Source organism: Lolium perenne, chromosome 3 (genome assembly GCF_019359855.2).
Source record: "Lolium perenne isolate Kyuss_39 chromosome 3, Kyuss_2.0, whole genome shotgun sequence".
Taxonomy (NCBI): domain Eukaryota; kingdom Viridiplantae; phylum Streptophyta; class Magnoliopsida; order Poales; family Poaceae; genus Lolium; species Lolium perenne.
Window position 1 is genome coordinate 36,744,183 of NC_067246.2, and position 15,408 is coordinate 36,759,590.

At 41.7% G+C, this 15,408-nt stretch overlaps 2 long non-coding RNA genes across 5 annotated transcripts; both read left to right on the forward strand.

The window, feature by feature from the left end:
• Nucleotides 1-1,936: 1,936 nt before the first annotated feature.
• Nucleotides 1,937-4,227, forward strand: LOC127340733 (uncharacterized). Of its 3 annotated transcripts, none has more exons than XR_007874836.2 (4): nucleotides 1,937-2,024; nucleotides 2,098-2,619; nucleotides 2,694-3,318; nucleotides 3,906-4,219. It is a non-coding gene; the product is annotated as an uncharacterized lncRNA (long non-coding RNA). The 3 variants fall into 3 exon arrangements; XR_007874837.2 differs by lacking the exon at nucleotides 1,937-2,024 and having other exon boundaries at nucleotides 2,031-2,619; nucleotides 2,694-3,003; nucleotides 3,233-3,318; nucleotides 3,906-4,225; XR_007874835.2 differs by lacking the exon at nucleotides 1,937-2,024 and having other exon boundaries at nucleotides 2,031-2,619; nucleotides 3,906-4,227.
• Nucleotides 4,228-6,239: 2,012 nt separating this feature from the next.
• LOC127340732 (uncharacterized) lies at nucleotides 6,240-11,841 on the forward strand. 2 transcript variants are annotated; one of them, XR_007874834.2, is made up of 6 exons: nucleotides 6,240-6,623; nucleotides 6,701-7,354; nucleotides 7,455-7,535; nucleotides 8,040-8,157; nucleotides 9,327-9,402; nucleotides 11,480-11,841. It is a non-coding gene; the product is annotated as an uncharacterized lncRNA (long non-coding RNA). The 2 variants fall into 2 exon arrangements; XR_007874833.2 differs by having other exon boundaries at nucleotides 9,327-11,841.
• The last annotated feature ends 3,567 nt before the right edge of the window (nucleotides 11,842-15,408 follow it).

The following is a 15,408-nucleotide window of genomic DNA, read 5'->3' on the forward strand; positions in this document are numbered from 1 at the left end:
TGGCTTTAATTGTTGTTGTTGCACTTAGTTAAGTCTAGCATACTTAGGTTTACCCCCCCACCCCCCCCCCCAGGTGATATCTCATCCTTTCGCCCTCCCGACTAACACTATCCTTTCCAGTTCCCCTCCCCTCTTTCCCTCGGCATTGTCCCAGCCATCGAAACAAGGGCGCGGGCTCCTGCCGACGAGGTCATTGGTAGCATCGACATAGGCCCATGGAAGACGCCCAACGCACCCCTATTACAAGGTCATTGCATACAAAACCGAAGGAATCTACCAAGTTCTGTCGAACACCTCTACCAAGGCTCATAAATACATGCATGACTCCATCTACAGCTCGCGCAATATTCTGCAATCTTTTTTTTCTTTTTCTACTCATCGACAAAATTATCATGGACCTAGCGTGCTTAAAACTACCATGTGGGTTCATAGTTGGACCAATATATAGAGATAAGAAAGCACCAAATCCAAGGAAAAAACAACGACTCGCCGACACGGCTGTGCATCCACGCCGACACCGCAATTCCCGAACCTCCCACGCACCAGCGATCCACAACACCGCCGGCTCCTGCTCACCCTCGGAAAAAGAGGTTGCGTTTATCATGATGAGAAGGACAGATCATCCAAGGAGGAGCACATCGATGTGATTACCTGTTGAATGGTCGTTTCCTCTCAGTCCGCGATCAAATCAACCTACTCTATCTCCTCTCCTCGACAAGCAAGAATGTCGTTTTCTCTCCGAGGCCCACGATCAAATCAATCTACTCTATCATCTCCTCTCCCTTGGCGAGCAAGTGTAAAAATTTAATTCACATGCGACGCATGTGTAGACTCCACCTCTCCTAGTATTTATATAGACCGGATGGAGGTCAAGGTTGGATGTTTGAATTTTAAGGGAGGGAATGGAGCTAGGAGTGCTATGGAGGAACATTATGAGGCTGGAGGTATTTTTCACTTCTCTCTTCTGTGCCTTGCCTGTTGTTAGGAGAAGTAGCGATAAGATGACATGGAGAGAATTCTTGGTCGGATCCGGTGGGATCAATTGATTTAATCTGGCACTACCTCCGGTAATCACATCGGCTAATTCAAGAAAACTACCAAGTTACCGCACCGCCAGATATAAATGCACAAACATTTTTGCTATGTACTATGGCACCGACTTCACCGGACTGGACTCGATGACAACCGCTCGCTGGAGTGCTAGAGCCTAGTTGGTGCTGGATCCGGCCAGCCTAGACCAACCTCCCTTGTTCCTACCATCTCCCATGAAGTTCGTATATGACTCCTCTCTTTGCTAGTCCAATCAGAAAAGATAAGCAAGCTAGCTCGTGGACGCAACTAGTCATCCATACATGGCAGATTACCTCAAGCAAGTAGGCGTGATATTGCCATAAGACCAACTGACTGAACATGAAAACAGGCACACCGATAGCTTTGGTGCATGCCATGATTTTCTCTAAAACAATTTATTAGCACCCAAGTACCCAACCGATTACAGTTTCTTGCGATGACCTTCGAACCTTCCTCAAAGCATCAGTCGACCCACTAGTAACTTAGCATCTCACCAATCATTCAGTATGTGTGAAGGCTCTCAGGGATCACCTATCTTGGAACATAATGATTGCTATAGATGCCTCAGTATCGAGTCTCTCCCAACCAAACATATACTAGTGAAATCTGAGTATAAAATTTAACAAAAGTTGTACAAATAAAATTGAACCAAATATTAATAACTACTATATTAAACGTGAACAAACTCGATTTTTCCTACAATTTTGAGCTTTCTAGGGAGTGAACCTCGAGCCTTTTCCTGTGTAAACTTTGGGGTTCCACAGCATATTACTCATATTACTAACAGGTACAGTTTTCTGTGACGTTGTAGCGACGTAGCGTGCGTTCGTTATGCATTTTGGTGCATTTCTGTGTGTGGTCTTAGCTGCAACAGACATGGAACTGGTTTCATATTTTGTTTTACGCTCCTTTGTTAGGCGGTGGATTTGATGGATTGGCAAACGTGGCCGCGTGTGAGCTATCTTCCTGTTTGTCTCCTACACGTATTTGCTCTCTCGAATTTTCTTCTCACCAAATCTTCTCCAGATCTTGGCCGTGGCAAGCTGCTGGCGAGATGCAACCGGCTTGGTTGTGGACATTCGCGTCGAGCGGCGGCCGCCAGGGGAGTAGTAGCACCAGAGGAGAGCAGCTGGAGTGGAACGGCGCCGGCGAAGAGGCGACGGGTTCAGTGGATCCCGCTCTGCATCGACGGCTGGTGGAGCGGCGACGCCGCGCGGTTCGTGGACCCGCCTACCTGACCTTTCTCCTCGCGTGAGCTCTCCCCTGTCTCCATCTTCCTCTGGACGAGCCTCTTCATGAACGGCGGCCGTGCCCTAGATCCAGTCCTCCTCCGACATAGTCGGCGCGCCGACGCACTCTGACACGAGTGGCCTTGGCAGCCGGCGGAGGAACAGGCTATGCAGAAGATGGATACGTAGGAGCAGGAGGAGGCACGAGAAGAGCCAGGGGACAACACGACTGAGGCCTCGATTGACACCGGCAAGCTCCTACCGGCAGGCCTCTTCAACGTCGAGAAGAAGGGGCACCGGATGGCCGGTGTCAGGGAAGGTAAGATCTCCATCGTTTCTGCATTTCCCTCTCAGGCTTATCTGCAGTCCGTCATGATAGAGGTTCGCGGGCAGGTCGGACGAAATCGACGAGGAAGGGGCCTTCGCCATCCTCTGCCTCTACGCACATCAACATTGAAGCCAGAGAGATGTCAGTCGTCAACGACTAAATGGTGACTGCTTGGACATCGCCGATACTTGCCACAGTTGTGCCTCCGCCTCATTGCACAATCAGAGCTTACGCGAGCGCGTGAATCACGGCCAATGTTATTTGGGTTTTTTTTCATGGTGAAATTTCTATTCTGGACAATCGCACTGAATCCCTGGATTCCCTATTCCCATCTCCTCCATCCCAAAAGAAAAGATAGGCAGACTACGTTTAATGGTAACTGGCTAGCTTCTGTGTCTGATAATTTAATATGTTTCTCTTCAATTGATTCTCCCGTGATTTTTGACAGCTCTGTACCGTGCCCATATACGTTTGAGATTCTGATGTTTCAGATCGCTTGACATATGCAATTAAAAATATAGAAGTTGCTCTTCTTACTTTATTTATTGAGCTCCTGACTTATTTTCCTTGGTTGGTGCTGCTTGCGTCTTTGATTTAAGGGCAGGTTTTGGGCATGGCCGGGAAGAGATACCCCGAAATCAGAAATTGCCTCATATTCACGAATCTCGATTTAGCATGCATTGTGTGCAGGTATTTCTGCCTTCATGTATGTTATTTTTCTTCCGTTCCTCATCTAGGTTTCCTTCAAATATTATGAGGTACTGCTGTTTGTTCTGATTTGGTACAAATGAAATCACCAATTGTTGATCACTGTTATTTGATGAAGTTCGTCAACTAAAACATTTGTTGACTTTGAAATCAAAGATGTTCTCGGTGATTTGATTCATTTTGTGATGCTAATTACCCCTCATATGTGAGCTGGTATGTATTCAAAAAAGACATTTCCGTCTCAAATGGAATGCACGATTGTTGGGCTTCTGACATTCAAGTGCCTTCATGCTGGTGTCATATAGTGAACCCGTAGAGAATGAGCTTCATTTTTGCAGCATTCATATATTTACTCTTCCACATGAGAGGATTCAAGCAGTAGCTCTGGTTAGCTTAATTAGAAGAACTTGGTGGTGTGAATTTCTGTAATCATCAGTTCATCTTGATTATTTGTATTAACATGTTCATACTATCTTAATTACGTCCACCGCAACATTACATTTTTCGAATGTGAATGCAATATTACTTTGCTGAATGTCACTCCATTTAATAGAATTATTTGTCTGCAGTTCTAAGGGACTCAATTTGATGGAAATTAACGTTGATTACTGGAATGCACTTCACTGGTGTACTGTTGTTATGGATGGATGGGTGAGTGTCCCTTTTCTATTTAAATGACGATACTGCAATGTTTAAACGAACTCCTTTAAATGCAAGTGTTTTTAAGCTGTCCGACATGCTCACTCTATTTTTTGCGCAACATATGGTTGTATTGGTCTTAGATACTTAAGCACTGCAACATATGTTTCCATGTAAACCTGACATATATATTCTCAAATAATCCATTTGGTCAAAGGTATGGTTGGCACATTTTCGTGCCGTTCAATTTCCGGTATGAATTATTTAATTGTTCCAATGTTAGATAATGCAACTGATGCTGCATCTACATATTAGCCACTACATTAGAACAAACGGTAAGCTCTTTGATAGGCCTTAAATATTGTAAGTGGTTAACTGGTTATTTTCTTCTTTTGGTTCAAGTCTTTGGTTCCTTGCTTCTTTACAAGGACAAAAATTAGGTCAGTGATTTACTCAAATGGCGTATTGTTCTGTAGGAAGCCTGCTCACATTGTATATTGCAAACTTTTCTTGACCTGCCTTTAACAATGAACATGATAGTACCCAGGCTTGATAAAGCAAGGTACTATATGAGGAGAGTTATTCAATTGAAAATCAGTGCATGCATATTGTTGACTAGAGGTACTTCTGCGATGCAGAACAAATGCACAGGTGGTAGATATGAGATCCATACTGAAGATAACTTTCATGTTATTGTCACATGTGACTATTTTTGGAAGATAATTGAACCAACGTAGAAATTTGGCTTGTGTTTGATTCTACTATACTTCGGAACATGAGCCTGTTCTGACTTCTTATTAATTTTCTGCCGATGCTGCTGCTAATAGTTTAGAGGATTTAGCAATCTAGAAACAAACTGTACATAAACGTTGAATCTATCTCTTGATGCTACTAGGTGTTTTTTTGTGTTGGTCATTTCAATACACTGCTACGATTCCAGAATGTTGTACAGCCAAAGAAGAACAGCCAGCTGAGCCACTGTTGTTGCAGCCTTTGTGTAGTAAAAATGGCATTCATGTCTTGAATTCTTGATGCGCTACATAATTAATGGTCAATCCATTTGTATCGTGTCAGTCTGTGTAGAGAACTTCATAATACTCCATGTTGTGTTCAGATCATTTTCTTCTTTTAGAAATTGTTCAGCTCATTACAACTAACAAAGTGACGGGGCAATAAAATTTATATTCTTTAGGCGTAATTTGATATCGCCCATAGTTACTTTCGATATCTACAAATCGTATAATCTGTCATGCCGCCCCGAGATTTTGTTTCCCCTTGACAAATACTCCTCTGTTAGAAATGTGCCGCCAGCTTAAATGCGTGAAACTGCTAAAAACTAGAGTCTTCCTACTTTACTTTGATCAGCACCAATCTTTCACTTTGCTGCATACACTGCTATCAATTTAGTCCAGGTAATGGATAGATAAGGAGCTGCGGCTCTTAAATAGACACTTGCCTATGGTACAATCTCTCAGGCGGTGCAACTGAAAATAAAAGGTTTACCCTGCAACCTAAATGTACAAACAATGATTGAGTATATATTAAGCCCTTTTTCTGTAATGACCATACATCATTCATCACCAAACAAAAACAGCTCCAATCTCGGTAACATAGTCATTGTGTAAATACTCTGCATGCTGCGCTACCAGAAAAGAAGTTCCACAGGAACAGATAATTTTGCAATTATGTGTGACTGTATGTGTACATGGAGAGAAATTTTGCACAGCTGCGGTGTCCTATTTGTTTGTGGGTACACAAATGGCAATTTTGCAGGGCTGCAGCCCTACCCCTATGTTAAATGGTTTCTCCATGTCCGTGTATAATTTTCTAAAACAGCCGTATGCCTGCCTCACATCGCAAGTACAACATACAACGAAATATCCTTCCACTTTTGAACTCACATCTGCCGCAATATCCTTCCACTTTTGATCTCACAGCTACACGTGGGTGCGGCGTGCCGCCGCGCCATTACATGCTATACTATATTAAACCTTAACAGTCTCGATTTTTCTCAGTTTTTTTGATTTTTTTTCAAGATTAACGTACGTAGGTTACTTTGTTGTTGATTTCCGTAGGGCTTTTTCCGTGTGCACTTTCGATGTTGTGTTGCAATTTTCATTGTTCTTTTCCTTTGTTCTGAAGTGGGATTCTTTTGGTGTGGGTGGATCTAGCATTTTTCGTTTTCTGGTCCACTGGGTCCAGGCGTCCAGCTGGTGTATTATTAATTTTCCCTTTTGCCTCATCTTCATGCCGCTTTGACCGAGCAGAGCCGAACAAAAAATCCCACCGCTCCGCCCATTGCTAAAGTTCTTGCCGCGTCTCAGGCTCCGCCGCTATTACCCGCCTCCAAGCCCCATCGCCACCTTGGATTCCTTGGCCTAGGCTCCCTTCCTTCAATCTTCACGGCTCACCGCGGGGAACTCCGGCCCGGGCCATACACGGCGTAAAGCTCCCGATCCTTGGCAATATGGGGATGGGGGCCTGAAGTTCTCTGGGTGGCCGTGACCGCCGTGGGCGATCAACATGGCTGGTGCGGCAGCCGGCAGGGAGCTCCCAGATGGAGCGGCGCCGGCCGCTGCCTATGAATTTCTCCTCTCTTCCTCCCCACCGACCGCTGCCCGTCACGCTCGACTGCCGGCCGATCTAAGGTTCGTCGTCATTCTCATCAATCAGTTGTTCGGTTCAAGGTTGCCCGACACAGCTGCATCGCTTAGCAATATAGCAGTCCTACGCAGGGGCATCGGCGGTAGTGAGGAGCCCTGGGACTACCCGGTGATCCGGAGACCGGCGGGGACGGCGCGCCAGCTTTGAGGAAGGGGACGGCGTGAAGGGATGCGCCCCCGGACCTCTACTGATTCCGCCGCCGAGGCGCGAACACCCTGGCAGTCGATGTTGCGGCCGCGGCCTCACCCTGCACCAGTCCTCCAGCGTGTGCGCGTATACGCAGACGACCCCAGCGGCGGCGACGGCGTGCACACGCGCCGGTTGCCGGCAGGGCGCGAGGCGAAGTCCCTCGGCACGAAGATAGGTGGGCTCCCGACTAGACGGCCACCTGGAGGCATTCAATCGCTCAAATCTAGCGCCCGAGAGAGGAGTTGGGGGAGAGGATAAAAAGAGGTCGTTTCACAGCGTGGTCGACCGCTGCAGTGTCGAGCAACGATGCCCGTGGATGCCATGGTCAAGCGCTACGGTGGACGAGTACATGTACGCAATGGTTGAGCGACGCTGATGGGAATTGATTGGGGATTTTGACTGCTGCTCTGCTCCCGTTTTCGCCAGAGGCTGGGTGTTGCTCTAGGATCTGCCGGCTGGGTCGGGCGGATTTTCCGTCCGCCAGCGCTGCCGCTGCTCGGAGTTGTTGCTGTGCTGGGAACTGAAGGTTAGCTTTTGTTGTTTTACTTTCAGTTGATCATTCATTTGTTCCTCCTTGCTCCACTTGATTGTGCTTTCTTGTTTGTTGTGTGCTCTTTTGTTCGCAGGGTGTGGTGCAGAGTTGTTGGTGGCCGCTGGCTTTGTTTGATTCGTCCGTGGTTCTGCGGACGTTTTTATGCTTCAGTGAGGTGTGATTTCCTGTGATTCAATCACTTGGTTAATTTTTAGTTTGCTGATTGCTCTTTCACCGCTGTGGTTTAGCTTTTCGGCCGTGTTTGTTGGCATAGATCCTAACTGCTGCTGCAATCTTTGCTAAAGTGCTGTACGTCTTGATCTGGCCGATACTTTTGGCTGAGAGCAACACACGGAGTACAAGCTTCCAGCGACTTGCTATCTCGCTGAACCTGGATGCAAGCTAACTAACATGATGATTGATTAATTGATCTACTAGCAACACATGCGAATCAATCTGGATTGCTAGAGGCACATGTCATGCCTTTACTTCTTTCTATTATTTTCCAATCGCACAGATTACAGGGCGGTTACATATGTGTATAATTAACCTAGCTCTGAATAACTAGGATTATAATACTAATTCATACTCCCTCCTTTTCCCACGCCAGCCCCTTTGCCCCGTGCTCCTCTCTCCGTTTCTAACTAGAGTTCACTGATGCTTGGTCTCTAACACGCAGGTCTGCGTGGCTTCCGATGATATGCCAGGTCGCCCCGTGCTGCAACGCCTCCGGGTTGTTATCTATAATGTTTGCAGAGAGGGGCTGATACAGTTGGTCGAGTAGTTCTCAAGCCGAGGTGAATAAGTCCCCTCTCTCAGACATTGTTCAGTTTATATTTGCGCATACAGTATTTTGAGTGGTTGCTGATAGTTTGTATTTCATTTGCTTGCATTCCCATCGGTCTGTATCAAATATGTATCCGTCCATATAAGCTGACTTTCAGTGGGGTTTGATGGTAGATTTTTTTGTCTTCTTCTTCACAAAATGCTTACAACTTCATATCCAGATCAGTGGAATGTTTGCTTTGTGTGACTAAAGAGGAAGATTGAAGAATAGGATCACTGAATGGATCATGTGTCGTTTATGATTTACGAATGACCACAACTAACAGGAATGTATTCATATGCGCTTTTTCACCTAGACCAAATGAAAATGGTCTCCTAGCTTTAGAATGATTTTTCAGGGGTAACTCTGATTTGCTATTAGTGCATCCTGATATATATGTTTCCCTTGTAGCTTATGGTGATAGTTATGCATTGCTATCAAATTAGATCTTCTCAGATGTTGGATTTTATGAACAATGCCGTAATCAACCTTGTGGATGCCGATCACATGCTTCTTTATTACTTTGTAGTTCTTATGAGACAAGTTTGCTGACAGAGTTTACTTACTCACAACTACCTTGCAAGTTAGCTATGTCAAATGTTCTCCTAGGCCCTTCATCATGTATGTACATACACTTACCAGTACTATACATAATGTGATCTTTACCTTTGGATGGAGACTATATAGAACAGAGAAGCAGATAAATCACTTATATCCCCAAGCTACTGTGGCACAGAGTGCCATTTTAGTCATTTTTAGGTGGTTGAGCAGAGGAGAAGAAAGCCGAGCCATTTTCCCCTCCATTAGCTCATGTTCTTTGACCACCAACTTATTAGAATAATTGAAATGAGTGACCAAGATCAATCAGGGGTAACTATTATGCTTTTCTTCATCTCCACGGGTTTCTGTTTGTTAAATGGCACCAGCATTGCAAACAACCTTGAATAGTGTCAAAATAGACATAACGTAGCAAACTTGCGCGTGGTTGAATCTGAGAAACAGAGATAGAGAGACTGGAGGAATTGTATACGAATTATGTTCTCCTCCATGGTAGATCGCCTGGTAGAGGTTACATAAAGCGTCTTCACTTCAATTTTCCTTCTTAGGAATAACTATTGTTTACTCATGCCACTCTTACAGGGGAGAAACCTTGGAAGGCTCTATACCAAGGAATCTGGAGTTTATAGTACACATGTACTTCCTCATAAACCAATTGGTAATTTCTTTTATTTTCTGCTCATTGGATAAAACTCATTGACCTACTGCATAATTTTCATGTAACACTGCTGCGAGGTATTTTTGTAAAAACGAACATCAGAAATAACAGGCATATTTACCTTTTCTAATTCTTGCAGATAACTGAACTAATTTGTAATTCAGTTCTTTAGCCTATTGTTACAAGGAATCAATTTATAGATCGAACAAATAAATATGATATTCAAACTCTCTATTTGCTAGACGAACTGAACATAATATGTTGCATTTTCTGTTAGCCTGAATATTTCTAGCAATAAATGATTTCTAAAAATTGTATGATCTGTTAAATAAATTTCACTCCTATCTATACAAAAGCACCTGTAATGTTATAAAATACGTATACATAGAGTGTTGGAAAAAGTACAAATAGTGATTGCTATTTCATATTTAGGCGCCTGTAACATTTTTATCATAAGATGTGCCTCATCTTAGTTCAACGCCTACTGCCCAGACCTTTGCTTTTGATTGCATTTTGCTTGATGACCTGCGTTCACAATGGGATCGAAGTATAGACATTACCATCTCTTTCGGGATTTATCTTCCTTTCACAGATATTGATCCCCTCAATTGGTCACCATGTGTTTAAACATAGATGGTTTCCTGATGCCATAAGAAGAATAGTCTGGCTTACCATAGCCAAGTGATGAGTCTCCTTTTGTAATTAGATCTGGGCTATTTCTTTGGCGAGGAATAAGATTATTTTATTGCTCTAAATGCAGAAGGTGAATTTAGTTCACATCCTAGGTTGTTGGTACGACATCATGTATATATCTATAGCAATGAATTAAGGGCAATATGTCTTTGTATTTTTTCCATCAGAAATAGGTGTCTGTTATGATGATAACATAAATCAATTCCTAAGTCCTAGCTATTCATTCTCTAGGAATTTGAGAAGGTTTCTGCATATTTGTGGTGAAAGCCAGGCTGCAAAATTTCATCCGGGACATGAAATAGCTCCCATGGACAGCCTCTAAAATAGAGGAGGGGAAGCAGAGCAAATGTAGAACCAGGGTAGGCAAGAAAGAAGGATAAATTAGTAGATCATTATCCCCAACTAAATTTGGTCATCCTCAAGCAACCTAGGTAAATTTATGTCAAAGGGCACAAATAATTGATTCTCTGACTAAAATCGACTCTTGCTTTTTTCCCGTGTCATGATTTTAATTCAGAAAAGGGAAATATAAAATTAGAAGGGGAAAGAAAAGAACCTTAGATCTATGCTATATGGTTGAAGTTAAGAGCCCATTTAGCTACCATTGTTCTCTACATTAACATTTTCCTTGCATGTGTGTTGAAGGATGAAGAGTTCAGAAATGAAGTAGAACATACTATTTTGAGAACAGCCAGTAGGAAGTTGTAGCTTCAGCTATAGTAGTGGGGGTGTACGATGTGAGCTTATTACATGCTAATTAACTAATTTATTTGCATACTAATCTCTGAAATATAATAAGCATGCTCTGAAATTTAGAACTGATGTGGCGCTCCTGTGTAGTGAAATGCTTGCATGTATAGTTTTGGTTTTGAAACCAAACTGAACCCTGGGTTTTGTGGGTTCAGTCATCCACGTGGACGTCGTTGTCGATAATGAAAACGACGACGTCTTCGCGGAGGCGGTCAACGGCCACGGTTTTGTCATCCGCGGTGATAGTGTCGTAAGTCGAGTCCTTTGTCCTGAACTGGACACGAATGGGCGCCAGAGCTGCGGATGGCCTAGAGTCGCTCTAGCTCGCCACCGCCTCGGTACCCCCGGTGTCCAAGCGATGTCAGTGAAGGATCAGCGTGTTGCTAGGTAGTATTCTGTTATGTATAGCCAGAGGTCCACCAAAGATACATAAAAAGATACATAAGATTGCACACTAGAAGGTATAATCATACCTTCTATATTTCCTACTTACGCTAATTATTTCAGTTAAGATTTTGACCAGATATAAAGTACCTGCCAGCAGCATAGCTGCACATGCTGATGTAGAATCAAATTTGCAGAGCTTTCATTGGCATTGTAGAAGACGATACATTGTTCTTTGACTATATTGCAGGTTCAACGCTCAAAGTGACCATCTTCAGGTACAATGGATGCGAGAAGATCTAGGACCACTGTACTTACAGATCAACGTGAAATAGCCTTTTGTTCATCGGTATAGCTATCCATGCTATCGCTTATATATAATAATAGTTCTTCTATGTTACTCTCTGAGATTACCAATTGATCATCCATTGTAGAATGATGATCAATATACAGTACCAAGTATTATTACTAGACTAAATTATTACTAGACTAAATTTCTGTCTCTCTGATGCCCGCTTATTTGCTTGACCCTGATGATCTACCTTTTATGCACATAATTTGAGTGTATGTTGTATCAGATTTCGTTACCAACCATGTTAAAGCCCATTGTTTAAACAAGAAAATATTCATTACTTCTATCAATTCAAGTTTGGTCTTAAAATTATTACAACTATTGTATTACATAGTCGGCGCGGCGTGCCGCCGCGCCCATCCATGCTAGTTAGCACTAAAACCAGTGATTTCTAGAGCAGGTTCCCCAGGTTCATGTCTTTCCACCCCTTTCATGTTCTTTAATTTATCTTTTGGTCCTAGCCTTCTTTGTGTTCCATGAGTTTACTTTCGCCACTTTGGGTGGTCTTCCTCTTGGACGCTTGATAGTCTTGGGGGAGCTTGATTGCTCCCTTTCAGCCTCCATGTTTTTGTTCTTAATGTTTTGGAGCTCATTTGGTGCAATCGAGCCTGTAGATGTATCGCTGTCAGTGTCATCTGCAATACGTACAAAAAAAGTTACTATGAAGACCGTGCATATATGATCTTAGATCTGTTAAAGCTATCGTAGTCTTGCACACTTCATAATTGTCTGAATCAATCTTCTCCATCATATATTTATTTCCCTCTTTGCAAAAAAGGGACAATCTATATACACTAGTATTAGGTAGGGTGATAGAAGGGTAATATTAGACTGATGCAAATATGGTCTTGAAAGATTTAAAGATTCAATCAATAGGTTTTTCAAGAGCAAACATCCGATGTTTTTCTACTGCACAAAACTAAGCGCATGGATGCTTGCAAATAGTCATATGGATGAAAAGATCAACATTTGGTTTGGAAGTTTATTATACATACAAGTTGTCCACTTGAAATGAAGGTAGTATCTTTTCCTGAATTATTTGTCTTTGCATTGAGTAATTTAAAATGCCTCATTTTTATAACATATTCAAGTGAAAAATGGATGCATATTAGAATAATTTACTAATGAATATGATTCAATATAATAAGTCTAGTAGTGTGTTTGAGCTATTTATTCTGTTTACGGACATACTTGTGTAGCACCTGTGTATATCCTTAGTAATATGCAAAACATTAATTAAAGCTTGTTGGGATTGAAGAATATAAAGAAGAGAATATGTGCAACATTTGTACGGATGAAAAATACTACCATAGCATCGATAATTGAGGAACTTACTGCAATAGAATGTTCGGCCATTGAAGTTTGCTTTCTCCCTTTGTGTTGATCCTCTGGGTTTTGGTAAACTTGTAGGTGTTTTAGCATCTTTCCAATTGTTTGTTAGTCTCTTGTGCAAACACTCATGCTGCATAAATAATCAAGAATATGCAGTATATAGTATCAACTATTTGTAAGTAGAATAATTTCATTGACAAAAATGGAATGATTATTAACATTATAGAAATTATTATTTTTTCCTAAGAAACATAGCCTATAAAATTGTCTTGTTGTTATAAACCAACACATTATAAATAAATCATGATATGAAAGGTCTGACAATGAGCAACGTAAGCTTAGTATCGTCCATGCTTGTTCCATGTTTAGTAAGCTCTTCAAAATTATTGTCAAGAAATTGTCATGCTTGTAAACAAAACCAACAATGTTAAATGCCAACTTAGTCAAACACATATTAACCCGTATAAAGAAAAACTTAACTCTAGAAAGAAGCACTCTTGTAAACAAAACTTATGTGCAACAGAGTACATCAATTATAATAAATGGTCAATTACCAGATCAGCGGATTTTTCAAAAGAGTACAAGTCATGGACACTTGTCTTTTGAATAAATTGATGTTTTGTGACCTTTTTGGTCTCAAGAAAGCGAAGTGCATCCCTCCGAGTACGAAAGACATATTGGCTAACAGGATCAGTAAAATACTGCACATAATTAATAAGGATTAGAAGTTTCAAAGAAATTTCAACGAAAAAGAAAAGGTTTTTAGTTTTCATTTTGTATATACCGGATCTTTCCTCATTCCCTGCTTTGTTTTTCTATATACTATTTCTTTGACCCATCCTTGCGGCAACGCAGATGGGTTGAATTCCACCAAGGCTAGAATCTACGATATAACAATACAAATTAGTCTCAGACTGTCAAATAATTGAAGATATAAATGGTGAATTATGTAGCGGAAATAGTGGTAGTATGAAATACATTATCTCGAGAGTTTGTGTCGCATTGTCCATCTGTGTCACACTCAGTGATCTTCATTTCCTTAACATAGAGTAGTACATCTTCTTTAGAGAATAAACGTACTCCCATTGCAGGTTGAACATAAAACTGCAAAAATATACACAAAATACTATAATGTGATCAGAATTGATGTATGGTGTGAGCAAATTTATATTGTCGACTTTTGATTTTAGTATTTTCCATGGCATGTATATATGTCATATTTCTCATATTTGTTAACCTGATCAAATATGTAATGCTTGCTTAATTCACATTCATTCATCTACACTTAATGCCACGTCGCATGTGGAAAGCTACATGAACAATTGGCAACCCTTCATCTCCCCAGCAGGCAATTATAGACAATCCACCAGTGTTGAGTTGATCGGTTTGCATGCAAATTGTTTTCCTAAAGTTTCACTTTGTACACTTATTAAATCATGCTTACCTTCAAACATGAGTTTTAATAAAAAATTCATACGATAAGATAAAATCCATGGAACTTATTAGAATCTCATGCATACAAATAGGTAATTATGAAGATATATCTTATGAAAATACTGTTTAATGAAAATGCTAACTATACAATTGCACCTTACCAAACAAAGTTTTTGGGCCCTAATGGTGCATGGCAATCCAGGGCATTATCCATTGGAATCACCATGTAGCAAGATCAGGGAGGGAAGTTGTGATCCCTCCATTGATTGAAAAATGTAAATGTCCTAGTGTGTGGTGGCACGAAACAAGAAATTTCAAGTGCTTGTATTAAAAATGTCAAAGATTTTGTGTGGACGTGTATATATATTAGGGCATGTACAATCGGGGCACTTTTCTAGATGCTTACGATAAAAGGAAATACCACTAAATAATAAAAATAATTGAAACACACGTCCTTCCAACTATTGACGGTAATGTGACATGCAAAAATTTCTCGCTGCTGGTTCCTTTTGGTCTCATTGAGATGCGTATTCATTATTGTTACAATAAGTTGGGGTACTCTTAATGCCATAGAGACCTTAAATTTCCACAATTGTTAAGACTCTAGTTGGGCCTCAAGGTGGGGCCCACTAGCTAAATTTCCTATTGTTTTTCCCAACTGCCCAGGCGTACGAGCTTGCTCCAGAAAATGCAATTTGCTCGATTCCTCTTCTTTTTATAAAAAAGGAAAATCCCAATTTCTTTGATTCTTTTTCCCTAAATCGTCTCACTCCTATTGTATTCCTTGCAATTGCTCTTATCCCCCCCCCCCCCCCCCCCCACTCGAGAAGAACTGGCTATGAAGATGGTGGCACTATCGGCCACGGTAGAGCTGAGGTTAGATCCATGCATGACTGAACATCGAGCAGGTCGGCTCTAGGTGTGTAGCCATGGATGACAACCTCTTGTCGCAGTTCACGTCTTCTAGTCTAAGCGACTAATAGAAACTTTTTTTTTGAAGCTAGGCAAAAGCTTTGCCTTTTATTGATATAGAAGGAGCAAATACAGGAGCCTAGGCCATC